Below are 27,314 nucleotides of genomic sequence, written 5' to 3' on the forward strand. Positions count from 1 at the left end.
ACATCTTTACCTCCATTAGATTTACATTTGTACATCAGATCTCTTTTTAACTTTTCCATTTTTGAACCCCATAAAAACATAAAAACAATTCTTGTTACTTTCTTGATTTGTAAATTGGAAGGGGGAAACACCATTGCAACATACAACATAATGGGAATTAAAACAGCTTTAATAATTAAAATTTTACCTTCCATACTAAGGTTCCTTAAATTCCACAATGAGATCTTTTTTTCTATTTTATCCATTGCAGAGTCCCAGTTAGGGTCCCCCTCATTGGCTTGGTTAAAAATAATTCCTAAAATTTTTATGTGATTTTTCTGTATCACTATCCCAGGGGTCAAAGAGGAGTCCCATCCCCCCACATTAAAACAGTCACATTTATCTATATTTAATTTAAAACCTGAGGCTTCACAGAAAAATTGTGTGTTTCTCAATACCCTCCTCAGAGATGTGGAATCTGGACATAGTATGGTAACATCATCCATGTAACTTAGGGCTTTAAGTTGCATACCCCTACTCCCGGGAATAGGTACCCCTTTAATTACTTTATCTTTTCTCAGTATGGTTAATAGTGGTTCCATAACACAGATAAAGAGCAGTGGTGAGAGAGGGCACCCTTGTTTCACCCCTGATAATAGAGGAACCCCCTTCGTTAAAAACCCATTTACAGAAATTTGACTAAAACAAGAATGATATAAAAGCATAATGCGGGTTAAAATTTTATCTGGAAACGCCATTTTTTTAAGAACCATAAAAAGAAATTAATGCGATACCCTGTCAAAAGCTTTTTCAAAGTCTAAGGATAAAATTGCAAGGTTTTGACTTCTCTCTTTTGAATACCATATGGTATCCCTAATTATGTTGAGGGACTCAGCTATGGTTCTTCCGGGAACACCACATACCTGGTTAGGGTGAATTAATTTGGCTATAAAGGGTTTTAAACGGACTGCAATAAGTTTAGCTAAAATTTTATAATCAAGGTTTAAAAGCGTAATAGGCCGCCAGTTTTTAAGTTGGCTCCTATCCCCTTTTTTATATATTAAAGATACCAGACCTCTCCTCCAAGATGGGGGTAATTTATTAGTATTAAAAGCTTCTTTAAACAATAAAAACATATCGTTCTTTAAAATTCCCCAAAAAGTCAGATAAAACTCAATCGGTAGACCGTCTTCCCCAGGGGCTTTCCCACTGGAGAAACTTTTAAAAATCTGTAAAAGTTCCTCACTGGTGAGATCCCTAGATAAAATACCCTGGTCTAAAATATCTAACTTAAAATCAAGGGAATTAATAGCATACTCTAAAAAGGATGGATCTATAACTTTAGTGTTAAAAAGAAGTTGATAAAAATTAAAAGCTTTTCCTAACATACCCTTAATATCATTTTCACCTTCAAGATTTAGGATTGCGTCCCTCCTCCCCATTACCTTTTTGAAGAAGAATCGGGAGCATTTCTCTCCTTCCTCCAGGTGCTGTACATGGGAGTTAAAAATTATTTGTTTTCCTTTTTCATTAAGAGCATTTTTTATTTCAGACTTAAGATTTGCAATATCATCATCCACATCAATACCAACTTCTTTTAGTTTAAAGAGTACTTGTAATCTCATATTAAAAACATAAAACCACTGCTTTTTCTTTTTTGCTTTCATTTTCCCTGCCTTAATAAAAAATAATTTAATCTTAGGTTTAATGCTCTCCCACCAATCCAGCATCGAGGCGCGGGGGTCTCTCTTTGATTGCCAGCACTGGTAGGCCTGCACAAACCTCTTTTGAATATCAATATCCTCTAGGAGAGTTGTATTTAATCTCCATGGGCCTCTTGAGGTATTTTGTTCCCCTGCTAACTCTAAAAACACAGATAAAACTTTATGATCAGAGAATAAATTAGATAAAAGAAAACATTTACAAGGTTTAAAGGCAGTAGAAGCAAATATGAAATCAATTCTAGAAGAAACTCTTCCATTGGACCATGTAACACCTGGATCCGCCGGCAAGAGTTCCTTCCAGCAGTCCTGTAATCTAAAATCATCAATTAAACTTTTCAACAAATAGGAGGTACGGTCTTTACGATTCACATCCCCACCCTGCCGGGATTCCCCATCACGTAAACAATTAAAATCTCCTCCCACTAGCAGGGGGGTTGACCCAACACAAAATAATGGCAATATTTCAAGTAAATCCGCCCTTTCCTGCTTCCCAGGAGGAGCGTACACATTTAATAAACGTAAAGAAAGTCCATTAAAAACAAGATGTATTAAAATAGCTCTGCCAGGTATAATTTCAGTCACAGATTGAATGATGGTAGAATGTCCACGGCAAAGTAGTCCAACTCCGGAAGCACGACAGTCATTAGCACCGGACCACACAGAAGCGCCCAGTTTCCAGTCTTCTTTTAAGTCCTTATAATTTAAATTACTCTGTATACCACATTCTTGTAGAAAGCAGAAATCAAAGTCCAATGTCTCTAAATAAGAAAATAAAGCAGCCCTACGTGTAGGGCTCTTTAGGGACCTCACATTTAGTGAGGAGATTTTAAGAGGAACAGACATTAAGAAGAATCAGGATCTGAAGATGGGAAGAAGTCAATACACGGCACCTCCTCCTCCGCATCTCCAGGGGTCAGGATTTGTTTAATATTACCGGGATCTGAAGCAGGCAAAAAGGCATCATCCACTTTTGGCTCCTCATCTGGACCTCGACATCCGTGTTTTCTTTGGATATCAGGTTGCTTTACGTCCTCCCGTTGCCTTTTCAGAGGCTGGGAGCTGTCCATCTTTTCCAAGTCCTGTGCATCTGCAGTCCTCATGGCGGTCTGGTCTATGGAACGGGTGTCATCCCTCTGGGTCGTCTTGTCCTCTGGTCTGGTCACGGAACTACTGCGACTTCTGGTTCGAGGACCAGGGCTCGACTGGGTCTTAGCCGGGTCCTTTTTACTTCGCGCCCTAGAGGTCTCTCTATCCGACACACTGGTTGATCGATTAAGGAGCGTACCCTTTTTGCCCTTACCCAAGATCACCGATGATGGTGTGGCGAATCTGGGTGCTTGCTTAATCGGGGTACTAGAGGTCTCCTCAGTTCCACATAATGCCGGTGGTGCATTCATGCTGGATGAGGACCCTTCCTCTTGACTCTGAGATACGGCAACATCTAGAGCCAGAACATCGATCAATTCCACAGAGAGCGAACCCTCGGTTAATCTTATGGAACCCCTATGACCGTCCTTCTGTGGAACTACCAGCGGGCCCTCTGGCGGAGCCGTTGAAGGATTTGTTCCGGACCCGTCAGCGTGCGCCAACCCAGGTCCAGGGGCAGGTGTAGTAATACTCCCTCCGAAGTATTCTTGGATAGTCAGTTGACCTGACTTAAACATGTCATATGTTTTTGACTTTTTGCTCGGACAATTCCTGAAGGCGTGACCTGCCTTCCCACATAGGTTACATACGATCTCAGAGTCACACGTAGCGGAGGTGTGCCCACTCTTACCGCACTTGTTGCAAAAGACTACATGAACCCTTGTACAATTTTCTCGTGTATGCCCATATTCATGACAATTCCGGCATTGAAGGGGCATTCCTGGGTAGCGTAGGAATCCCCTGACATTACCAATGGCAAAATTAGCAGGCGGGTGGTGAAGACCACCAATGCCGCTCTGATCTGGATGGAACTTCACCAGGTATTTCCTCTTCCCATTCCAGAAGCGCTGGGAGTTGAGGATATCATGTGAGAAGCGCACTGACTTGCAGTAACGCTTCAAAAAGGTTTCGATATCGCCCTCAGAGACGAATGGGCTGTACATGAAGATCACCAAGGGTACTTCCTCTTCACCGTACAGGAAGTCAAAGCTCAGCCCGTTCAGTCTCTCATCGTCCTTGTCCGCAACCATCAGTGCTGCATGGATATTATCACAGCATGATTTAGCCATAAAGGAAATGGTATATCGCCCACGGAATTCCTGATCGTAAAGACACAGGATCTTATCTCGCTCCAGGTGGAAGAACCCAAAAAGAATCTCATGCACGATGTACTGCAGATTCTTCTCATGGCGCTGGCATTCATCCACCATGATTCTAATGGACTGTCGCAGTGGAGTCTCCCCCACCGCAAATCCAAAAGAAAAAGGCATTTTCGGCCCTCAGGGACTAAGCCCTCCCCCAATAGTAACAAGGGAATGAATCCCACAAAAGCAGGAACAAACCCAAGACCGAGGGAGGGGTACCCCAAGAACTTACACAGCCCACTAAGCGATAAAGCTCAGCAAAGGAAAACGCCCTTATTTCCTCGGGTCGCCCCGAAGACAAGACGCGATCGCTCCCCGTTGTCCGGGGACTAAGCCGACCTGCCAATAGCTGCAAGGGGGTGAAGCTCCCTCCGTTAAGAGAGAGCGATCCCCCAAGGCCAACAAGTCGGGTACCCCAGGCACCTCCTAGCCGAGACCAAGGCAGCAACCGTTAGATCACTGCACCTGATCTTAGCCAAAAGGCCGAGAAGCGATAACCAGAATTGGTTTCAAACTACGGAGCCACCCAAGGATCCTGAAAAGTCCATTTGTGGAGATGAGCTCCTGGACTCCCGTTAAGAAGACATGTTGTCAACCTCTAGATCCCTTACATGCCTGCACTTTTCGGCTTGCTGCTGCTGCAATCCACGCGTTTTAGATCTGCATAACTCCACCTCTTTAAACACAGCACCTTCACCCCCTGCTGTTCCCACCCGCCTCAACACCGTTGGAAGGGAGGAGAACCAATTAAGGCGGGGGGTGGGGTGGAACGAGCAGCTGTCTACCCTTAGCAGGAGGGCTCCTGATTACATACCTCTCCTGCTGCTGCTGCTGCTGGCTGTCCAGCAGCAGACTGAAGGTGGCTGCTGCTGTGCACAGGTATATAAAGGCTCAGAGCCTATTATGACACGCGCAGCCAGCGTTCCATTGCCACATTCCATCTACTGCAGGCAGGATACCTGGCTGGCTGAATGTCGCTGAGAAGCTCACAGAGACCGCCATAAGCAACAGTTTAACAGAATGCCACAGACTAATCAACCAAACTTTTTGGGTTGGGTTCTCTTTTATAGTCTGCAGGCATTAAATGAAAGAAGTCAGTGTTCCAGCAGAAGGAGACAACGTTTCAGAAAAGGCATTGTAGCAAACCAAAAAAGAAATTTTAAGCGCAGCAGAGTAACCAGCGCACATACCTGTTAGCTCAGGTGAGTTTAAAAGGCTGCTGTTGATAACAAGGGCATTTGCTAAATAGATAGTGTGTGTGCAACAATATACTGAAAGGTCAATTATATTGTGCAGCTTATCTCACCACCTGTAGTTATTTAGGTGAAAGCTCCAAAATGCTTGCCTAATATGTCTGTTTATCCAAAAGGAAGTAAAAAGGGAGAGCTAGAAAGATAGCATTGCATCACATTACATGGCAATGCAATGCACAGTTGCTGAAGTTGAACCAAAATGAGCTTGTAATCTGGCTTCTGCAACTTTGAACATGAAAAATCCAATGAGGAGAAGAAAAGCAAAGCCAAAGAGTCCATCCCAAAATCCGACAAACAAGCAAAATGAACAAAAAACATTGAATTCAATTCTTTCTGATTTTAGAAACTGCATTAAAGAAGGGGTGCACCGGTCCTGGAGATACTGCAATACCAGGTCAATGCGTGGAGTGGACAGAGCAAGCTCTTTTTCCATCTCCCTGTTCTAAAAATCCATTTAATATATGGTCCCCAGATAGGGGACGTATCAGATATTAAACTGATAAGAACAGATACTACACTTGATCTTAGCCAAAAGGCCGAGAAGCGATAACCAGAATTGGTTTCAAACTACGGAGCCACCCAAGGATCCTGAAAAGTCCATTTGTGGAGATGAGCTCCTGGACTCCCGTTAAGAAGACATGTTGTCAACCTCTAGATCCCTTACATGCCTGCACTTTTCGGCTTGCTGCTGCTGCAATCCACGCGTTTTAGATCTGCATAACTCCACCTCTTTAAACACAGCACCTTCACCCCCTGCTGTTCCCACCCGCCTCAACACCGTTGGAAGGGAGGAGAACCAATTAAGGCGGGGGGTGGGGTGGAACGAGCAGCTGTCTACCCTTAGCAGGAGGGCTCCTGATTACATACCTCTCCTGCTGCTGCTGCTGCTGGCTGTCCAGCAGCAGACTGAAGGTGGCTGCTGCTGTGCACAGGTATATAAAGGCTCAGAGCCTATTATGACACGCGCAGCCAGCGTTCCATTGCCACATTCCATCTACTGCAGGCAGGATACCTGGCTGGCTGAATGTCGCTGAGAAGCTCACAGAGACCGCCATAAGCAACAGTTTAACAGAATGCCACAGACTAATCAACCAAACTTTTTGGGTTGGGTTCTCTTTTATAGTCTGCAGGCATTAAATGAAAGAAGTCAGTGTTCCAGCAGAAGGAGACAACGTTTCAGAAAAGGCATTGTAGCAAACCAAAAAAGAAATTTTAAGCGCAGCAGAGTAACCAGCGCACATACCTGTTAGCTCAGGTGAGTTTAAAAGGCTGCTGTTGATAACAAGGGCATTTGCTAAATAGATGGTGTGTGTGCAACAATATACTGAAAGGTCAATTATATTGTGCAGCTTATCTCACCACCTGTAGTTATTTAGGTGAAAGCTCCAAAATGCTTGCCTAATATGTCTGTTTATCCAAAAGGAAGTAAAAAGGGAGAGCTAGAAAGATAGCATTGCATCACATTACATGGCAATGCAATGCACAGTTGCTGAAGTTGAACCAAAATTAGCTTGTAATCTGGCTTCTGCAACTTTGAACATGAAAAATCCAATGAGGAGAAGAAAAGCAAAGCCAAAGAGTCCATCCCAAAATCCGACAAACAAGCAAAATGAACAAAAAACATTGAATTCAATTCTTTCTGATTTTAGAAACTGCATTAAAGAAGGGGTGCACCGGTCCTGGAGATACTGCAATACCAGGTCAATGCGTGGAGTGGACAGAGCAAGCTCTTTTTCCATCTCCCTGTTCTAAAAATCCATTTAATATATGGTCCCCAGATAGGGGACGTATCAGATATTAAACTGATAAGAACAGATACTACACTTGATCTTAGCCAAAAGGCCGAGAAGCGATAACCAGAATTGGTTTCAAACTACGGAGCCACCCAAGGATCCTGAAAAGTCCATTTGTGGAGATGAGCTCCTGGACTCCCGTTAAGAAGACATGTTGTCAACCTCTAGATCCCTTACATGCCTGCACTTTTCGGCTTGCTGCTGCTGCAATCCACGCGTTTTAGATCTGCATAACTCCACCTCTTTAAACACAGCACCTTCACCCCCTGCTGTTCCCACCCGCCTCAACACCGTTGGAAGGGAGGAGAACCAATTAAGGCGGGGGGTGGGGTGGAACGAGCAGCTGTCTACCCTTAGCAGGAGGGCTCCTGATTACATACCTCTCCTGCTGCTGCTGCTGCTGGCTGTCCAGCAGCAGACTGAAGGTGGCTGCTGCTGTGCACAGGTATATAAAGGCTCAGAGCCTATTATGACACGCGCAGCCAGCGTTCCATTGCCACATTCCATCTACTGCAGGCAGGATACCTGGCTGGCTGAATGTCGCTGAGAAGCTCACAGAGACCGCCATAAGCAACAGTTTAACAGAATGCCACAGACTAATCAACCAAACTTTTTGGGTTGGGTTCTCTTTTATAGTCTGCAGGCATTAAATGAAAGAAGTCAGTGTTCCAGCAGAAGGAGACAACGTTTCAGAAAAGGCATTGTAGCAAACCAAAAAAGAAATTTTAAGCGCAGCAGAGTAACCAGCGCACATACCTGTTAGCTCAGGTGAGTTTAAAAGGCTGCTGTTGATAACAAGGGCATTTGCTAAATAGATGGTGTGTGTGCAACAATATACTGAAAGGTCAATTATATTGTGCAGCTTATCTCACCACCTGTAGTTATTTAGGTGAAAGCTCCAAAATGCTTGCCTAATATGTCTGTTTATCCAAAAGGAAGTAAAAAGGGAGAGCTAGAAAGATAGCATTGCATCACATTACATGGCAATGCAATGCACAGTTGCTGAAGTTGAACCAAAATGAGCTTGTAATCTGGCTTCTGCAACTTTGAACATGAAAAATCCAATGAGGAGAAGAAAAGCAAAGCCAAAGAGTCCATCCCAAAATCCGACAAACAAGCAAAATGAACAAAAAACATTGAATTCAATTCTTTCTGATTTTAGAAACTGCATTAAAGAAGGGGTGCACCGGTCCTGGAGATACTGCAATACCAGGTCAATGCGTGGAGTGGACAGAGCAAGCTCTTTTTCCATCTCCCTGTTCTAAAAATCCATTTAATATATGGTCCCCAGATAGGGGACGTATCAGATATTAAACTGATAAGAACAGATTTTTTTATCGAAAGCCCGAATTCGTGTACAAAACCCGAGTGCGCTTAAAAAAGTGACAAGTGCCACAAAAAAAGTGCACTAGGATGCTGGTCTTCTTGAAACCCTCTCCAAAAGGAGAAGGGTCCCCCAAACCATTCCCCGTCCCTCCGAGCCAAAAGGCCACAGCGAGGAACAGGGACAAAAAGCCACCTCCAGCAGAAGCCAGAGGCGACCCAATCTTACCCCCAGCACCTGCCCGAGTTCTCACCCGAGCAAGGCACTGGGAGCCAAAGACTGTGCTCCCCTCCCGGAAGAGGGGAGCCAACAACGCTCTCCTCCCGAAAGAGGAGAGCCAGGGGGGTTCAGGGGGGAGCGGAACCTGATGGCCACACACTCCCCCCCTAGACCTGCCAAGAGAGGAACCCGTAAGGGAACCGCATCCCGACAAATTCCTAGTAGGACGTGACACACGTGAATAAGTGGACACACAGTGACAAAGAAATTAAATAAATAGTGAAGGTTTCACAGTATAATACTGCCCGGACCTTCGACCGGGAATTAAAAAATTCCCCATCCTAAGGCCAGAAGGCCCGGAATAAGGGTGTGTGCGAAGAAAGAAAATTTGAAGTGCTTGTGCAAATGTGCCATAAACTCAAGTGGGGTTCCCAATCCCAGTGAGTTAAGGCACCCCAGGGTCACCACTCCTGGGGCACTTCACACTTCGGGCTTTCGATCTTCCCCGGCCCAATGGCGTCGATCCTGGGGGGCCATGCTTTCCACCAGATGACTATATTAGCCATCTGGCGTACTAACAAGCGCCTAAACCCCAGTGTGCATAATGTATCAATCTACTAGGGCGGCCAACATCCAAAACGGCCTTTTCGAAAGATACTACACTTGATCTTAGCCAAAAGGCCGAGAAGCGATAACCAGAATTGGTTTCAAACTACGGAGCCACCCAAGGATCCTGAAAAGTCCATTTGTGGAGATGAGCTCCTGGACTCCCGTTAAGAAGACATGTTGTCAACCTCTAGATCCCTTACATGCCTGCACTTTTCGGCTTGCTGCTGCTGCAATCCACGCGTTTTAGATCTGCATAACTCCACCTCTTTAAACACAGCACCTTCACCCCCTGCTGTTCCCACCCGCCTCAACACCGTTGGAAGGGAGGAGAACCAATTAAGGCGGGGGGTGGGGTGGAACGAGCAGCTGTCTACCCTTAGCAGGAGGGCTCCTGATTACATACCTCTCCTGCTGCTGCTGCTGCTGGCTGTCCAGCAGCAGACTGAAGGTGGCTGCTGCTGTGCACAGGTATATAAAGGCTCAGAGCCTATTATGACACGCGCAGCCAGCGTTCCATTGCCACATTCCATCTACTGCAGGCAGGATACCTGGCTGGCTGAATGTCGCTGAGAAGCTCACAGAGACCGCCATAAGCAACAGTTTAACAGAATGCCACAGACTAATCAACCAAACTTTTTGGGTTGGGTTCTCTTTTATAGTCTGCAGGCATTAAATGAAAGAAGTCAGTGTTCCAGCAGAAGGAGACAACGTTTCAGAAAAGGCATTGTAGCAAACCAAAAAAGAAATTTTAAGCGCAGCAGAGTAACCAGCGCACATACCTGTTAGCTCAGGTGAGTTTAAAAGGCTGCTGTTGATAACAAGGGCATTTGCTAAATAGATGGTGTGTGTGCAACAATATACTGAAAGGTCAATTATATTGTGCAGCTTATCTCACCACCTGTAGTTATTTAGGTGAAAGCTCCAAAATGCTTGCCTAATATGTCTGTTTATCCAAAAGGAAGTAAAAAGGGAGAGCTAGAAAGATAGCATTGCATCACATTACATGGCAATGCAATGCACAGTTGCTGAAGTTGAACCAAAATGAGCTTGTAATCTGGCTTCTGCAACTTTGAACATGAAAAATCCAATGAGGAGAAGAAAAGCAAAGCCAAAGAGTCCATCCCAAAATCCGACAAACAAGCAAAATGAACAAAAAACATTGAATTCAATTCTTTCTGATTTTAGAAACTGCATTAAAGAAGGGGTGCACCGGTCCTGGAGATACTGCAATACCAGGTCAATGCGTGGAGTGGACAGAGCAAGCTCTTTTTCCATCTCCCTGTTCTAAAAATCCATTTAATATATGGTCCCCAGATAGGGGACGTATCAGATATTAAACTGATAAGAACAGATTTTTTTTTGATTGAAGCTGCATCCAAGGCACTGAAAAATGTGACCGAAGTCACACCAAAACAGCGCACGAGGCGAGGATTCATGTGGACCCTTCCCGGAGGAGAGGGTCCCCAATAAACCATCCCCATCCCTCCGAGCCAGAAGGCCACAGCGAGGGTCAGGGATCTCCGATGCTCTCCCCAGCCGAAGCCGGAGAAGAGCCGTTTTCGTGCTCCCAGCTTCCATCTAGGCTGCCACCCTAGTGGATCTGGAGCCTGTGTTGGTTTCTCAGCCCAAAGCTGACCGGACCTCCGACCGGGTTTATAAAAATTCCCCTTCCTAGCCCGGAGGCCAGGAAAAGGGGTGGTTGCTCAGAAAGTATGATTGGCAAAGGTGCGGCGTGCTACGAAGTCAAGTCTTTCTGGGGTTCCCAGTCCCAGTAAGCTTGGACTCCCACCAGGGCGCCTACTCCTGGGGCACATTGCTCCAAAGCCCTCACACTTACCCAGCCTAGTGACTTCGATCCTGGAGGGCCATGTTTTCCATCAGATAACTCTATGAGCCACCTGGCGTACTAACAAGTGCACCAAACCAGTGTGTAATATGCATCAATTTACTAGGGCAGCCCAAGGACAAAACTGCCTTTTCAAAAGATACTACACTTGATCTTAGCCAAAAGGCCGAGAAGCGATAACCAGAATTGGTTTCAAACTACGGAGCCACCCAAGGATCCTGAAAAGTCCATTTGTGGAGATGAGCTCCTGGACTCCCGTTAAGAAGACATGTTGTCAACCTCTAGATCCCTTACATGCCTGCACTTTTCGGCTTGCTGCTGCTGCAATCCACGCGTTTTAGATCTGCATAACTCCACCTCTTTAAACACAGCACCTTCACCCCCTGCTGTTCCCACCCGCCTCAACACCGTTGGAAGGGAGGAGAACCAATTAAGGCGGGGGGTGGGGTGGAACGAGCAGCTGTCTACCCTTAGCAGGAGGGCTCCTGATTACATACCTCTCCTGCTGCTGCTGCTGCTGGCTGTCCAGCAGCAGACTGAAGGTGGCTGCTGCTGTGCACAGGTATATAAAGGCTCAGAGCCTATTATGACACGCGCAGCCAGCGTTCCATTGCCACATTCCATCTACTGCAGGCAGGATACCTGGCTGGCTGAATGTCGCTGAGAAGCTCACAGAGACCGCCATAAGCAACAGTTTAACAGAATGCCACAGACTAATCAACCAAACTTTTTGGGTTGGGTTCTCTTTTATAGTCTGCAGGCATTAAATGAAAGAAGTCAGTGTTCCAGCAGAAGGAGACAACGTTTCAGAAAAGGCATTGTAGCAAACCAAAAAAGAAATTTTAAGTGCAGCAGAGTAACCAGCGCACATACCTGTTAGCTCAGGTGAGTTTAAAAGGCTGCTGTTGATAACAAGGGCATTTGCTAAATAGATGGTGTGTGTGCAACAATATACTGAAAGGTCAATTATATTGTGCAGCTTATCTCACCACCTGTAGTTATTTAGGTGAAAGCTCCAAAATGCTTGCCTAATATGTCTGTTATCCAAAAGGAAGTAAAAAGGGAGAGCTAGAAAGATAGCATTGCATCACATTACATGGCAATGCAATGCACAGTTGCTGAAGTTGAACCAAAATGAGCTTGTAATCTGGCTTCTGCAACTTTGAACATGAAAAATCCAATGAGGAGAAGAAAAGCAAAGCCAAAGAGTCCATCCCAAAATCCGACAAACAAGCAAAATGAACAAAAAACATTGAATTCAATTCTTTCTGATTTTAGAAACTGCATTAAAGAAGGGGTGCACCGTTCCTGGAGATACTGCAATACCAGGTCAATGCGTGGAGTGGACAGAGCAAGCTCTTTTTCCATCTCCCTGTTCTAAAAATCCATTTAATATATGGTCCCCAGATAGGGGACGTATCAGATATTAAACTGATAAGAACAGATACTACACTTGATCTTAGCCAAAAGGCCGAGAAGCGATAACCAGAATTGGTTTCAAACTACGGAGCCACCCAAGGATCCTGAAAAGTCCATTTGTGGAGATGAGCTCCTGGACTCCCGTTAAGAAGACATGTTGTCAACCTCTAGATCCCTTACATGCCTGCACTTTTCGGCTTGCTGCTGCTGCAATCCACGCGTTTTAGATCTGCATAACTCCACCTCTTTAAACACAGCACCTTCACCCCCTGCTGTTCCCACCCGCCTCAACACCGTTGGAAGGGAGGAGAACCAAATAAGGCGGGGGGTGGGGTGGAACGAGCAGCTGTCTACCCTTAGCAGGAGGGCTCCTGATTACATACCTCTCCTGCTGCTGCTGCTGCTGGCTGTCCAGCAGCAGACTGAAGGTGGCTGCTGCTGTGCACAGGTATATAAAGGCTCAGAGCCTATTATGACACGCGCAGCCAGCGTTCCATTGCCACATTCCATCTACTGCAGGCAGGATACCTGGCTGGCTGAATGTCGCTGAGAAGCTCACAGAGACCGCCATAAGCAACAGTTTAACAGAATGCCACAGACTAATCAACCAAACTTTTTGGGTTGGGTTCTCTTTTATAGTCTGCAGGCATTAAATGAAAGAAGTCAGTGTTCCAGCAGAAGGAGACAACGTTTCAGAAAAGGCATTGTAGCAAACCAAAAAAGAAATTTTAAGCGCAGCAGAGTAACCAGCGCACATACCTGTTAGCTCAGGTGAGTTTAAAAGGCTGCTGTTGATAACAAGGGCATTTGCTAAATAGATGGTGTGTGTGCAACAATATACTGAAAGGTCAATTATATTGTGCAGCTTATCTCACCACCTGTAGTTATTTAGGTGAAAGCTCCAAAATGCTTGCCTAATATGTCTGTTTATCCAAAAGGAAGTTAAAAGGGAGAGCTAGAAAGAGAGCATTGCATCACATTACATGGCAATGCAATGCACAGTTGCTGAAGTTGAACCAAAATGAGCTTGTAATCTGGCTTCTGCAACTTTGAACATGAAAAATCCAATGAGGAGAAGAAAAGCAAAGCCAAAGAGTCCATCCCAAAATCCGACAAACAAGCAAAATGAACAAAAAACATTGAATTCAATTCTTTCTGATTTTAGAAACTGCATTAAAGAAGGGGTGCACCGGTCCTGGAGATACTGCAATACCAGGTCAATGCGTGGAGTGGACAGAGCAAGCTCTTTTTCCATCTCCCTGTTCTAAAAATCCATTTAATATATGGTCCCCAGATAGGGGACGTATCAGATATTAAACTGATAAGAACAGATACTACACTTGATCTTAGCCAAAAGGCCGAGAAGCGATAACCAGAATTGGTTTCAAACTACGGAGCCACCCAAGGATCCTGAAAAGTCCATTTGTGGAGATGAGCTCCTGGACTCCCGTTAAGAAGACATGTTGTCAACCTCTAGATCCCTTACATGCCTGCACTTTTCGGCTTGCTGCTGCTGCAATCCACGCGTTTTAGATCTGCATAACTCCACCTCTTTAAACACAGCACCTTCACCCCCTGCTGTTCCCACCCGCCTCAACACCGTTGGAAGGGAGGAGAACCAATTAAGGCGGGGGGTGGGGTGGAACGAGCAGCTGTCTACCCTTAGCAGGAGGGCTCCTAATTACATACCTCTCCTGCTGCTGCTGCTGCTGGCTGTCCAGCAGCAGACTGAAGGTGGCTGCTGCTGTGCACAGGTATATAAAGGCTCAGAGCCTATTATGACACGCGCAGCCAGCGTTCCATTGCCACATTCCATCTACTGCAGGCAGGATACCTGGCTGGCTGAATGTCGCTGAGAAGCTCACAGAGACCGCCATAAGCAACAGTTTAACAGAATGCCACAGACTAATCAACCAAACTTTTTGGGTTGGGTTCTCTTTTATAGTCTGCAGGCATTAAATGAAAGAAGTCAGTGTTCCAGCAGAAGGAGACAACGTTTCAGAAAAGGCATTGTAGCAAACCAAAAAAGAAATTTTAAGCGCAGCAGAGTAACCAGCGCACATACCTGTTAGCTCAGGTGAGTTTAAAAGGCTGCTGTTGATAACAAGGGCATTTGCTAAATAGATGGTGTGTGTGCAACAATATACTGAAAGGTCAATTATATTGTGCAGCTTATCTCACCACCTGTAGTTATTTAGGTGAAAGCTCCAAAATGCTTGCCTAATATGTCTGTTTATCCAAAAGGAAGTAAAAAGGGAGAGCTAGAAAGATAGCATTGCATCACATTACATGGCAATGCAATGCACAGTTGCTGAAGTTGAACCAAAATGAGCTTGTAATCTGGCTTCTGCAACTTTGAACATGAAAAATCCAATGAGGAGAAGAAAAGCAAAGCCAAAGAGTCCATCCCAAAATCCGACAAACAAGCAAAATGAACAAAATACATTGAATTCAATTCTTTCTGATTTTAGAAACTGCATTAAAGAAGGGGTGCACCGGTCCTGGAGATACTGCAATACCAGGTCAATGCGTGGAGTGGACAGAGCAAGCTCTTTTTCCATCTCCCTGTTCTAAAAATCCATTTAATATATGGTCCCCAGATAGGGGACGTATCAGATATTAAACTGATAAGAACAGATACTACACTTGATCTTAGCCAAAAGGCCGAGAAGCGATAACCAGAATTGGTTTCAAACTACGGAGCCACCCAAGGATCCTGAAAAGTCCATTTGTGGAGATGAGCTCCTGGACTCCCGTTAAGAAGACATGTTGTCAACCTCTAGATCCCTTACATGCCTGCACTTTTCGGCTTGCTGCTGCTGCAATCCACGCGTTTTAGATCTGCATAACTCCACCTCTTTAAACACAGCACCTTCACCCCCTGCTGTTCCCACCCGCCTCAACACCGTTGGAAGGGAGGAGAACCAATTAAGGCGGGGGGTGGGGTGGAACGAGCAGCTGTCTACCCTTAGCAGGAGGGCTCCTGATTACATACCTCTCCTGCTGCTGCTGCTGCTGGCTGTCCAGCAGCAGACTGAAGGTGGCTGCTGCTGTGCACAGGTATATAAAGGCTCAGAGCCTATTATGACACGCGCAGCCAGCGTTCCATTGCCACATTCCATCTACTGCAGGCAGGATACCTGGCTGGCTGAATGTCGCTGAGAAGCTCACAGAGACCGCCATAAGCAACAGTTTAACAGAATGCCACAGACTAATCAACCAAACTTTTTGGGTTGGGTTCTCTTTTATAGTCTGCAGGCATTAAATGAAAGAAGTCAGTGTTCCAGCAGAAGGAGACAACGTTTCAGAAAAGGCATTGTAGCAAACCAAAAAAGAAATTTTAAGCGCAGCAGAGTAACCAGCGCACATACCTGTTAGCTCAGGTGAGTTTAAAAGGCTGCTGTTGATAACAAGGGCATTTGCTAAATAGATGGTGTGTGTGCAACAATATACTGAAAGGTCAATTATATTGTGCAGCTTATCTCACCACCTGTAGTTATTTAGGTGAAAGCTCCAAAATGCTTGCCTAATATGTCTGTTTATCCAAAAGGAAGTAAAAAGGGAGAGCTAGAAAGATAGCATTGCATCACATTACATGGCAATGCAATGCACAGTTGCTGAAGTTGAACCAAAATGAGCTTGTAATCTGGCTTCTGCAACTTTGAACATGAAAAATCCAATGAGGAGAAGAAAAGCAAAGCCAAAGAGTCCATCCCAAAATCCGACAAACAAGCAAAATGAACAAAAAACATTGAATTCAATTCTTTCTGATTTTAGAAACTGCATTAAAGAAGGGGTGCACCGGTCCTGGAGATACTGCAATACCAGGTCAATGCGTGGAGTGGACAGAGCAAGCTCTTTTTCCATCTCCCTGTTCTAAAAATCCATTTAATATATGGTCCCCAGATAGGGGACGTATCAGATATTAAACTGATAAGAACAGATACTACACTTGATCTTAGCCAAAAGGCCGAGAAGCGATAACCAGAATTGGTTTCAAACTACGGAGCCACCCAAGGATCCTGAAAAGTCCATTTGTGGAGATGAGCTCCTGGACTCCCGTTAAGAAGACATGTTGTCAACCTCTAGATCCCTTACATGCCTGCACTTTTCGGCTTGCTGCTGCTGCAATCCACGCGTTTTAGATCTGCATAACTCCACCTCTTTAAACACAGCACCTTCACCCCCTGCTGTTCCCACCCGCCTCAACACCGTTGGAAGGGAGGAGAACCAATTAAGGCGGGGGGTGGGGTGGAACGAGCAGCTGTCTACCCTTAGCAGGAGGGCTCCTGATTACATACCTCTCCTGCTGCTGCTGGCTGTCCAGCAGCAGACTGAAGGTGGCTGCTGCTGTGCACAGGTATATAAAGGCTCAGAGCCTATTATGACACGCGCAGCCAGCGTTCCATTGCCACATTCCATCTACTGCAGGCAGGATACCTGGCTGGCTGAATGTCGCTGAGAAGCTCACAGAGACCGCCATAAGCAACAGTTTAACAGAATGCCACAGACTAATCAACCAAACTTTTTGGGTTGGGTTCTCTTTTATAGTCTGCAGGCATTAAATGAAAGAAGTCAGTGTTCCAGCAGAAGGAGACAACGTTTCAGAAAAGGCATTGTAGCAAACCAAAAAAGAAATTTTAAGCGCAGCAGAGTAACCAGCGCACATACCTGTTAGCTCAGGTGAGTTTAAAAGGCTGCTGTTGATAACAAGGGCATTTGCTAAATAGATGGTGTGTGTGCAACAATATACTGAAAGGTCAATTATATTGTGCAGCTTATCTCACCACCTGTAGTTATTTAGGTGAAAGCTCCAAAATGCTTGCCTAATATGTCTGTTTATCCAAAAGGAAGTAAAAAGGGAGAGCTAGAAAGATAGCATTGCATCACATTACATGGCAATGCAATGCACAGTTGCTGAAGTTGAACCAAAATGAGCTTGTAATCTGGCTTCTGCAACTTTGAACATGAAAAATCCAATGAGGAGAAGAAAAGCAAAGCCAAAGAGTCCATCCCAAAATCCGACAAACAAGCAAAATGAACAAAAAACATTGAATTCAATTCTTTCTGATTTTAGAAACTGCATTAAAGAAGGGGTGCACCGGTCCTGGAGATACTGCAATACCAGGTCAATGCGTGGAGTGGACAGAGCAAGCTCTTTTTCCATCTCCCTGTTCTAAAAATCCATTTAATATATGGTCCCCAGATAGGGGACGTATCAGATATTAAACTGATAAGAACAGATACTACACTTGATCTTAGCCAAAAGGCCGAGAAGCGATAACCAGAATTGGTTTCAAACTACGGAGCCACCCAAGGATCCTGAAAAGTCCATTTGTGGAGATGAGCTCCTGGACTCCCGTTAAGAAGACATGTTGTCAACCTCTAGATCCCTTACATGCCTGCACTTTTCGGCTTGCTGCTGCTGCAATCCACGCGTTTTAGATCTGCATAACTCCACCTCTTTAAACACAGCACCTTCACCCCCTGCTGTTCCCACCCGCCTCAACACCGTTGGAAGGGAGGAGAACCAATTAAGGCGGGGGGTGGGGTGGAACGAGCAGCTGTCTACCCTTAGCAGGAGGGCTCCTGATTACATACCTCTCCTGCTGCTGCTGCTGCTGGCTGTCCAGCAGCAGACTGAAGGTGGCTGCTGCTGTGCACAGGTATATAAAGGCTCAGAGCCTATTATGACACGCGCAGCCAGCGTTCCATTGCCACATTCCATCTACTGCAGGCAGGATACCTGGCTGGCTGAATGTCGCTGAGAAGCTCACAGAGACCGCCATAAGCAACAGTTTAACAGAATGCCACAGACTAATCAACCAAACTTTTTGGGTTGGGTTCTCTTTTATAGTCTGCAGGCATTAAATGAAAGAAGTCAGTGTTCCAGCAGAAGGAGACAACGTTTCAGAAAAGGCATTGTAGCAAACCAAAAAAGAAATTTTAAGCGCAGCAGAGTAACCAGCGCACATACCTGTTAGCTCAGGTGAGTTTAAAAGGCTTCTGTTGATAACAAGGGCATTTGCTAAATAGATGGTGTGTGTGCAACAATATACTGAAAGGTCAATTATATTGTGCAGCTTATCTCACCACCTGTAGTTATTTAGGTGAAAGCTTCAAAATGCTTGCCTAATATGTCTGTTTATCCAAAAGGAAGTAAAAAGGGAGAGCTAGAAAGATAGCATTGCATCACATTACATGGCAATGCAATGCACAGTTGCTGAAGTTGAACCAAAATGAGCTTGTAATCTGGCTTCTGCAACTTTGAACATGAAAAATCCAATGAGGAGAAGAAAAGCAAAGCCAAAGAGTCCATCCCAAAATCCGACAAACAAGCAAAATGAACAAAAAACATTGAATTCAATTCTTTCTGATTTTAGAAACTGCATTAAAGAAGGGGTGCACCGGTCCTGGAGATACTGCAATACCAGGTCAATGCGTGGAGTGGACAGAGCAAGCTCTTTTTCCATCTCCCTGTTCTAAAAATCCATTTAATATATGGTCCCCAGATAGGGGACGTATCAGATATTAAACTGATAAGAACAGATACTACACTTGATCTTAGCCAAAAGGCCGAGAAGCGATAACCAGAATTGGTTTCAAACTACGGAGCCACCCAAGGATCCTGAAAAGTCCATTTGTGGAGATGAGCTCCTGGACTCCCGTTAAGAAGACATGTTGTCAACCTCTAGATCCCTTACATGCCTGCACTTTTCGGCTTGCTGCTGCTGCAATCCACGCGTTTTAGATCTGCATAACTCCACCTCTTTAAACACAGCACCTTCACCCCCTGCTGTTCCCACCCGCCTCAACACCGTTGGAAGGGAGGAGAACCAATTAAGGCGGGGGGTGGGGTGGAACGAGCAGCTGTCTACCCTTAGCAGGAGGGCTCCTGATTACATACCTCTCCTGCTGCTGCTGCTGCTGGCTGTCCAGCAGCAGACTGAAGGTGGCTGCTGCTGTGCACAGGTATATAAAGGCTCAGAGCCTATTATGACACGCGCAGCCAGCGTTCCATTGCCACATTCCATCTACTGCAGGCAGGATACCTGGCTGGCTGAATGTCGCTGAGAAGCTCACAGAGACCGCCATAAGCAACAGTTTAACAGAATGCCACAGACTAATCAACCAAACTTTTTGGGTTGGGTTCTCTTTTATAGTCTGCAGGCATTAAATGAAAGAAGTCAGTGTTCCAGCAGAAGGAGACAACGTTTCAGAAAAGGCATTGTAGCAAACCAAAAAAGAAATTTTAAGCGCAGCAGAGTAACCAGCGCACATACCTGTTAGCTCAGGTGAGTTTAAAAGGCTGCTGTTGATAACAAGGGCATTTGCTAAATAGATGGTGTGTGTGCAACAATATACTGAAAGGTCAATTATATTGTGCAGCTTATCTCACCACCTGTAGTTATTTAGGTGAAAGCTCCAAAATGCTTGCCTAATATGTCTGTTTATCCAAAAGGAAGTAAAAAGGGAGAGCTAGAAAGATAGCATTGCATCACATTACATGGCAATGCAATGCACAGTTGCTGAAGTTGAACCAAAATGAGCTTGTAATCTGGCTTCTGCAACTTTGAACATGAAAAATCCAATGAGGAGAAGAAAAGCAAAGCCAAAGAGTCCATCCCAAAATCCGACAAACAAGCAAAATGAACAAAAAACATTGAATTCAATTCTTTCTGATTTTAGAAACTGCATTAAAGAAGGGGTGCACCGGTCCTGGAGATACTGCAATACCAGGTCAATGCGTGGAGTGGACAGAGCAAGCTCTTTTTCCATCTCCCTGTTCTAAAAATCCATTTAATATATGGTCCCCAGATAGGGGACGTATCAGATATTAAACTGATAAGAACAGATACTACACTTGATCTTAGCCAAAAGGCCGAGAAGCGATAACCAGAATTGGTTTCAAACTACGGAGCCACCCAAGGATCCTGAAAAGTCCATTTGTGGAGATGAGCTCCTGGACTCCCGTTAAGAAGACATGTTGTCAACCTCTAGATCCCTTACATGCCTGCACTTTTCGGCTTGCTGCTGCTGCAATCCACGCGTTTTAGATCTGCATAACTCCACCTCTTTAAACACAGCACCTTCACCCCCTGCTGTTCCCACCCGCCTCAACACCGTTGGAAGGGAGGAGAACCAATTAAGGCGGGGGGTGGGGTGGAACGAGCAGCTGTCTACCCTTAGCAGGAGGGCTCCTGATTACATACCTCTCCTGCTGCTGCTGCTGCTGGCTGTCCAGCAGCAGACTGAAGGTGGCTGCTGCTGTGCACAGGTATATAAAGGCTCAGAGCCTATTATGACACGCGCAGCCAGCGTTCCATTGCCACATTCCATCTACTGCAGGCAGGATACCTGGCTGGCTGAATGTCGCTGAGAAGCTCACAGAGACCGCCATAAGCAACAGTTTAACAGAATGCCACAGACTAATCAACCAAACTTTTTGGGTTGGGTTCTCTTTTATAGTCTGCAGGCATTAAATGAAAGAAGTCAGTGTTCCAGCAGAAGGAGACAACGTTTCAGAAAAGGCATTGTAGCAAACCAAAAAAGAAATTTTAAGCGCAGCAGAGTAACCAGCGCACATACCTGTTAGCTCAGGTGAGTTTAAAAGGCTGCTGTTGATAACAAGGGCATTTGCTAAATAGATGGTGTGTGTGCAACAATATACTGAAAGGTCAATTATATTGTGCAGCTTATCTCACCACCTGTAGTTATTTAGGTGAAAGCTCCAAAATGCTTGCCTAATATGTCTGTTTATCCAAAAGGAAGTAAAAAGGGAGAGCTAGAAAGATAGCATTGCATCACATTACATGGCAATGCAATGCACAGTTGCTGAAGTTGAACCAAAATGAGCTTGTAATCTGGCTTCTGCAACTTTGAACATGAAAAATCCAATGAGGAGAAGAAAAGCAAAGCCAAAGAGTCCATCCCAAAATCCGACAAACAAGCAAAATGAACAAAAAACATTGAATTCAATTCTTTCTGATTTTAGAAACTGCATTAAAGAAGGGGTGCACCGGTCCTGGAGATACTGCAATACCAGGTCAATGCGTGGAGTGGACAGAGCAAGCTCTTTTTCCATCTCCCTGTTCTAAAAATCCATTTAATATATGGTCCCCAGATAGGGGACGTATCAGATATTAAACTGATAAGAACAGATACTACACTTGATCTTAGCCAAAAGGCCGAGAAGCGATAACCAGAATTGGTTTCAAACTACGGAGCCACCCAAGGATCCTGAAAAGTCCATTTGTGGAGATGAGCTCCTGGACTCCCGTTAAGAAGACATGTTGTCAACCTCTAGATCCCTTACATGCCTGCACTTTTCGGCTTGCTGCTGCTGCAATCCACGCGTTTTAGATCTGCATAACTCCACCTCTTTAAACACAGCACCTTCACCCCCTGCTGTTCCCACCCGCCTCAACACCGTTGGAAGGGAGGAGAACCAATTAAGGCGGGGGGTGGGGTGGAACGAGCAGCTGTCTACCCTTAGCAGGAGGGCTCCTGATTACATACCTCTCCTGCTGCTGCTGCTGGCTGTCCAGCAGCAGACTGAAGGTGGCTGCTGCTGTGCACAGGTATATAAAGGCTCAGAGCCTATTATGACACGCGCAGCCAGCGTTCCATTGCCACATTCCATCTACTGCAGGCAGGATACCTGGCTGGCTGAATGTCGCTGAGAAGCTCACAGAGACCGCCATAAGCAACAGTTTAACAGAATGCCACAGACTAATCAACCAAACTTTTTGGGTTGGGTTCTCTTTTATAGTCTGCAGGCATTAAATGAAAGAAGTCAGTGTTCCAGCAGAAGGAGACGTTTCAGAAAAGGCATTGTAGCAAACCAAAAAAGAAATTTTAAGCGCAGCAGAGTAACCAGCGCACATACCTGTTAGCTCAGGTGAGTTTAAAAGGCTGCTGTTGATAACAAGGGCATTTGCTAAATAGATGGTGTGTGTGCAACAATATACTGAAAGGTCAATTATATTGTGCAGCTTATCTCACCACCTGTAGTTATTTAGGTGAAAGCTCCAAAATGCTTGCCTAATATGTCTGTTTATCCAAAAGGAAGTAAAAAGGGAGAGCTAGAAAGATAGCATTGCATCACATTACATGGCAATGCAATGCACAGTTGCTGAAGTTGAACCAAAATGAGCTTGTAATCTGGCTTCTGCAACTTTGAACATGAAAAATCCAATGAGGAGAAGAAAAGTAAAGCCAAAGAGTCCATCCCAAAATCCGACAAACAAGCAAAATGAACAAAAAACATTGAATTCAATTCTTTCTGATTTTAGAAACTGCATTAACCCCTTAAGCCCCGCGGGTGGTTTGCACGTTAATGACCGGGCCAATTTTTACAATTCTGACCACTGTCACTTTATGAGGTAATTACTCTGGAACGCTTCAACGGATCCCCCTGATTCTGAGATTGTTTTTTCGTGACATATTGTACTTCATGATTGTGGAAAAATTTATTCGATATCACTTGCGTTTATTTGTGAAAAAAACAGAAATTTGGCGAAAATTTTGAAAATTTTGCAATTTTCAAAATTTGAATTTTTAAGCCCTGAAATCAGAGCGATATGTCACACAAAATACTTAATAAATAACATTTCCCACATGTCTACTTTACAGCAGCACAATTTTGGAACCAAAATTTTTTTTTGTTAGGGAGCTATAAGGGTTAAAAGTTGACCAGCGATTTCTCATTTTTCCAACAAAATTTACAAAACCATTTTTTTAGGGACCACATCACATTTGAAGTCACTTTGAGAGGTCTTTATGACAGAAAATACCCAAAAGTGACACCATTCTAAAAACTGCACCCCTCAAGGTGCTCAAAACCACATTCAAGAACTTTATTAACCCTTCAGGTGCTTCACAGGAATTTTTTGAATGTGGAAGAAAAAAATGAACAGTTAACTTTTTTCACAAAAATGTTACTTTAGACCCAATTTTTTTTATTTTCACAGGGGTAACAAGAAAAAATGGACCACAAAATTTGTTGTGCAATTTCCCCTGGGCACGCAGATACCCAATATTTGGGGAAAAAATACTGTTTGGGCGCACGGCAGGGCTCGGAAGGGAAGGAGCGCCATTTGACTTTTTGATTGTAAAATTTGCTTGCATAATTAGCGGACACCATGTTGCGTTTGGAGAGCCGCTGTGTGCCCAAACTTTGGAGCTCCCCCACAAGTGACCCCATTTTGGAAACTAGACCCCCCAAGGCACCTTTCTAGATGCATAGTGAGCACTTGGAACCCCCAGGTGCTTCACAAATTGATTCGTAACAATGAAAAAGTGAAAAAAAAAAACACTTTTTCATTTTTATGAATCAATTTGTGAAGCACCTGAGGGTTCCAAGTGCTCACAATGCATCTAGATAGGTGCCTTGGGGGGTCTAGTTTCCAAAATGGGGTCACTTGTGGGGGAGCTCCAATGTTTGGGCACACAGCGGCTCTCCAAACGCAACATGGTGTCGCTAACAATTTGAGCCGATTTTCCGTTAAATTTGTTAGAGGACACCATGTTGCATTTAGAGAGTCCCTGTGTGCCCAAACATTGGAGCTCCCCCACAAGTGACCCCATTTTGGAAACTAGACCCCCCAAGGCACCTATCTAGATGCATAGTGAGCACTTGGAACCCCCAGGTGCTTCACAAATTGATTCGTAACAATGAAAAAGTGAAAAAAAAAACACTTTTTCATTTGTATGAATCAATTTGTGAAGCACCTGAGGGTTCCAAGTGCTCACTATGCATCTAGATAGGTGCCTTGGGTGGTCTAGTTTCCAAAATGGGGTCACTTGTGGGGGAGCTCCAATATTTGGGCACACAGCGGCTCTCTAAATGCAACATGGTGTCCGCTAACAAATTTAACGCAAAATTGGCTCAAATTGTTAGCGACACCATGTTGCGTTTGGAGAGCTGCTGTGTGCCCAAACATTGGAGCTCCCCCACAAGTGACCCCATTTTGGAAACTAGACCCCCCAAGGCACCTTTCTAGATGCATAGTGAGCACTTGGAACCCCCAGGTGCTTCACAAATTGATTCGTAATAATGAAAAAGTGAAAAAAATAACACTTTTTCATTTTTACGAATCAATTTGTGAAGCACCTAGGGGTTCCAAGTGCTCACTATGCATCTAGATAGGTGCCTTGGGGGGTCTAGTTTCCAAAATGGGGTCACTTGTGGGGGAGCTCCAATGTTTGGGCACACAGGGACTCTCTAAATGCAACATGGTATCCGCTAACAAATTGAATGGAAAATCGGCTCAAATTGTTAGCGGACGCCACATTGCGTTTGGAGAGCCCCTCTGTGCCCAAACTTTGGAGCTCCCCCACAAGTGACCCCATTTTGGAAACTAGACCCCCCAAGGCACCTATCTAGATTCATAGTGAGCACTTGGAACCCCAGGTGCTTCACAAATTGATTCATAAAAATGAAAAAGTGTTTTTTTTTTCACTTTTTCATTTTTACGAATCAATTTGTGAAGCACCTGGGGGTTCCAAGTGCTCACTATGCATCTAGAAAGGTGCCTTGGGGGGTCTAGTTTCCAAAATGGGGTCACTTGTGGGGGAGCTCCAAAGTTTGGGCACAGAGGGGCTCTCCAAACGCAATGTGGTGTCCGCTAACAATTTGAGCCGGTTTTCCATTCAATTTGTTAGCGGATACCATGTTGCATTTAGAGAGTCCCTGTGTGCCCAAACATTGGAGCTCCCCCACAAGTGACCCCATTTTGGAAACCAGACCCCCAAGGCACCTATCTAGATTCATAGTGAGCACTTGGAACCCCAGGTGCTTCACAAATTGATTCATAAAAATGAAAAAGTGTTTTATTTTCACTTTTTCATTTTTACGAATCAATTTGTGAAGCACCTGGGTGTTCTAAGTGCTCACTATGCATCTAGATAGGTGCCTTGGGGGTCTAGTTTCCAAAATGGGTCACTTGTGGGGGAGCTCCAATGTTTGGGCACACAGGGGCTCTCCAAACGCAACATGGCGTCCGCTAACAATTTGAGCCGATTTTCCATTCAATTTGTTAGCGGACACCATGTCGCGTTTGGAGAGCCCGTGATGTGCCTAAACAGTGGAGCTCCCCCACAAGTGTCCCCATTTTGGAAACTATACCCCTCAAAGATTTTATTAAGGTGTATAGTGAACATTTTGAACCCAGAGGTACGGCACAATATTTGTTTACATTAGGTCATCATATTGAATAAGTTGTCATTATTCTTGAGCGCAAGTGCTCGCTACTTGAGTTTGCATCGGGTACTCAGGTATGCACCATGTACAGCGTGTGCTCGAGTGACATGCTCGAGTCCCTGCTCCGCATGTTTCACGGTTATTATACACCCAAAAAAAAACATGCGGGGATCGCTCGTGCATGGCAGGCAATCCCCGTAAAGTTTTTTGGCCGCGAAGCATATGGGGCAGAGACTCGAGCATGTCACTCAAATACCCACGATACTAAATGCATACCAGAGCACCCGATGCAAACTCAAGTAGCGAGCACTTGCTCTCAACACTAGTCGCCATATCGTCATCTTTTTTTCTTACTTTTGAAAAAAATCCCAACCCCAGCCCTAACCCTAGCACAACCCTAGCCCCAGCACAACCCTAGCCCCAGCACAACCCTAGCCCCAGCACAACCCTAGCCCCAGCACAACCCTAGCCCCAGCACAACCCTAGCCCCAAACCCAGCCCTAACCCTAGCCCAATCCTAACTCAAGAGTTTATTTTTGACGCCTTTCCTTGTGCGGTATAAGTGATTAGACGACTTTATTCTTCGGGTCGGTGTGATTACAGCAATGCCAGAATCATATGGGGTTTTTATGACTGACAGCTGTCACACACTAAAAGACGCATTTTTTGTAAAATCTAGTTTTTGCATCGCCATATTTTGAGAGCTATAATTTTTCCAGATTTTGGCAGACAGTCATGTGACGGCTCGTTTTTTGCGGGATGACTTGACGTTGTTATTGGTGCCATTTTCAGGCACGTGACATTTTTTGATCGCTTTCTATTCCGATTTTTGGGAGGCAGAATAAACAAAAACCAACAATTCAGGAATTGTTTTTTTTTTTTTTTTTTTTTTTATTCTGTTCCGCGTGTGGTAAAATTGATGAGGCAGCTTTACTCTTCGGGTCAGTACGTTTACAGCGGTACCACATTTGTATCATTTTTCTATGTTTTGGCGCTTATACACAATAAAAGCTATTTTATAGAAAAAAATATTTTTTAGTATCGCTTTATTCTGAGAGCTATAACTTTTTTATTTTTCAGCTGATGGAGCTATATGGCGGCTTGTTTTTTGCGGGACGAGATGACGTTTTCAGCGGTATCATTTTTATTTATATGCGTCTTTTTGATCGCGTGTTATTCCACTTTTTGTTTGGCGGTATGGTGATAAAGCATTGTTTTTTGCTTGTTTTTTTTTTTTTTTTTTTTTACCGTGTTCACTGAAGGGGTTAACTAGTGGGACAGTTTTATAGGTCAGGTTGTTCCGGACGCGGCGATACCAAATATGTGTACTTTTATTGTTTTTTTTTATTTTTTTTATAATAATATTTATTGATGGGTACATTATATTTTTATTTTTGGTGTATTATTTTTTTTATTTTTTTATAATATTTTTGCACATTTTTTTTTTTTTTTTTTTCCCACTTTCACACAGTTTATACACTTTATTACTTTGTCCCACTCTGGGACTTTCACTTTTTTTTTTCTGATCGCCTGCATGGCATAGGAATGGAGCACCATCCCTATGCCATGAAGGCTGTCAGAAGTGCACAGTGTGAAGATTGCTTGGAGATGCACTGCGCATGTCCAAGCAATCTTCCTGCTCTCCGGTGACCC

General features: G+C 44.5%; 11 non-coding genes and 3 pseudogenes across 11 annotated transcripts; all 14 read right to left on the reverse strand.

The window, feature by feature from the left end:
- Positions 1–5,604: 5,604 nt before the first annotated feature.
- On the reverse strand, positions 5,605–5,795 carry LOC141275059 (U2 spliceosomal RNA). The gene has a single exon (XR_012323314.1). It is a non-coding gene; the product is annotated as a U2 spliceosomal RNA (small nuclear RNA).
- Positions 5,796–6,910: 1,115 nt separating this feature from the next.
- LOC141275060 (U2 spliceosomal RNA) lies at positions 6,911–7,101 on the reverse strand. Its single transcript, XR_012323315.1, has one exon. It is a non-coding gene; the product is annotated as a U2 spliceosomal RNA (small nuclear RNA).
- Positions 7,102–8,216: 1,115 nt separating this feature from the next.
- LOC141150328 (U2 spliceosomal RNA) lies at positions 8,217–8,395 on the reverse strand (annotated as a pseudogene).
- Positions 8,396–9,184: 789 nt separating this feature from the next.
- On the reverse strand, positions 9,185–9,276 carry LOC141151295 (U2 spliceosomal RNA; annotated as a pseudogene).
- A 1,115-nt stretch (positions 9,277–10,391) lies between these two features.
- Positions 10,392–10,576, reverse strand: LOC141150231 (U2 spliceosomal RNA). The gene has a single exon (XR_012246489.1). It is a non-coding gene; the product is annotated as a U2 spliceosomal RNA (small nuclear RNA).
- Positions 10,577–11,100: 524 nt separating this feature from the next.
- LOC141151110 (U2 spliceosomal RNA) lies at positions 11,101–11,216 on the reverse strand (annotated as a pseudogene).
- A 1,114-nt stretch (positions 11,217–12,330) lies between these two features.
- LOC141274039 (U2 spliceosomal RNA) lies at positions 12,331–12,521 on the reverse strand. The gene has a single exon (XR_012322334.1). It is a non-coding gene; the product is annotated as a U2 spliceosomal RNA (small nuclear RNA).
- A 1,115-nt stretch (positions 12,522–13,636) lies between these two features.
- Positions 13,637–13,827, reverse strand: LOC141275061 (U2 spliceosomal RNA). The gene has a single exon (XR_012323316.1). It is a non-coding gene; the product is annotated as a U2 spliceosomal RNA (small nuclear RNA).
- A 1,115-nt stretch (positions 13,828–14,942) lies between these two features.
- LOC141275062 (U2 spliceosomal RNA) lies at positions 14,943–15,133 on the reverse strand. Its single transcript, XR_012323317.1, has one exon. It is a non-coding gene; the product is annotated as a U2 spliceosomal RNA (small nuclear RNA).
- Positions 15,134–16,248: 1,115 nt separating this feature from the next.
- LOC141275063 (U2 spliceosomal RNA) lies at positions 16,249–16,439 on the reverse strand. Its single transcript, XR_012323318.1, has one exon. It is a non-coding gene; the product is annotated as a U2 spliceosomal RNA (small nuclear RNA).
- Positions 16,440–17,548: 1,109 nt separating this feature from the next.
- LOC141275064 (U2 spliceosomal RNA) lies at positions 17,549–17,739 on the reverse strand. The gene has a single exon (XR_012323319.1). It is a non-coding gene; the product is annotated as a U2 spliceosomal RNA (small nuclear RNA).
- Positions 17,740–18,854: 1,115 nt separating this feature from the next.
- LOC141275065 (U2 spliceosomal RNA) lies at positions 18,855–19,045 on the reverse strand. Its single transcript, XR_012323320.1, has one exon. It is a non-coding gene; the product is annotated as a U2 spliceosomal RNA (small nuclear RNA).
- A 1,115-nt stretch (positions 19,046–20,160) lies between these two features.
- On the reverse strand, positions 20,161–20,351 carry LOC141275066 (U2 spliceosomal RNA). Its single transcript, XR_012323321.1, has one exon. It is a non-coding gene; the product is annotated as a U2 spliceosomal RNA (small nuclear RNA).
- A 1,115-nt stretch (positions 20,352–21,466) lies between these two features.
- LOC141275068 (U2 spliceosomal RNA) lies at positions 21,467–21,657 on the reverse strand. Its single transcript, XR_012323323.1, has one exon. It is a non-coding gene; the product is annotated as a U2 spliceosomal RNA (small nuclear RNA).
- Positions 21,658–27,314: the final 5,657 nt, after the last annotated feature.

This window comes from Phyllobates terribilis, unplaced genomic scaffold (assembly GCF_046119375.1).
Source record: "Phyllobates terribilis strain yellow unplaced genomic scaffold, ASM4611937v1 Scaffold_5__5_contigs__length_657084704, whole genome shotgun sequence".
In the NCBI taxonomy this organism is placed as follows: domain Eukaryota; kingdom Metazoa; phylum Chordata; class Amphibia; order Anura; family Dendrobatidae; genus Phyllobates; species Phyllobates terribilis.